This window comes from Otolemur garnettii, unplaced genomic scaffold (genome assembly GCF_000181295.1).
Source record: "Otolemur garnettii isolate 467f Iridium unplaced genomic scaffold, OtoGar3 scaffold00020, whole genome shotgun sequence".
NCBI lineage: Eukaryota > Metazoa > Chordata > Mammalia > Primates > Galagidae > Otolemur > Otolemur garnettii.
The window spans coordinates 1,887,923-1,888,179 of NW_003852415.1; positions in this window are offsets into that span (position 1 = coordinate 1,887,923).

Genomic DNA, 257 nt, shown 5'->3' on the forward strand with positions numbered 1-257 from the left:
AGCAACCTCCAACTCCTGGGCTCAAGCGAGTCTCCTGCCTCCGCCTCCCAAGTAGCTGGGACCACAGGCGCCCGCCACAACGCCCGGCTATTTTTTTGGTTGCAGCCTGTTTGGCAGGTCCGGGCTGGGGATTCGAACGGACCACCTTAGGTGTACGTGGCTGGCACCTTAGCCAGTTGAGCTATAGGCGCTGAGCCCCAAAGTTTTACTTTCAAATGACAGTTCCGGAAAAGAAAAGTTTGACGGTTCCGGGCAGT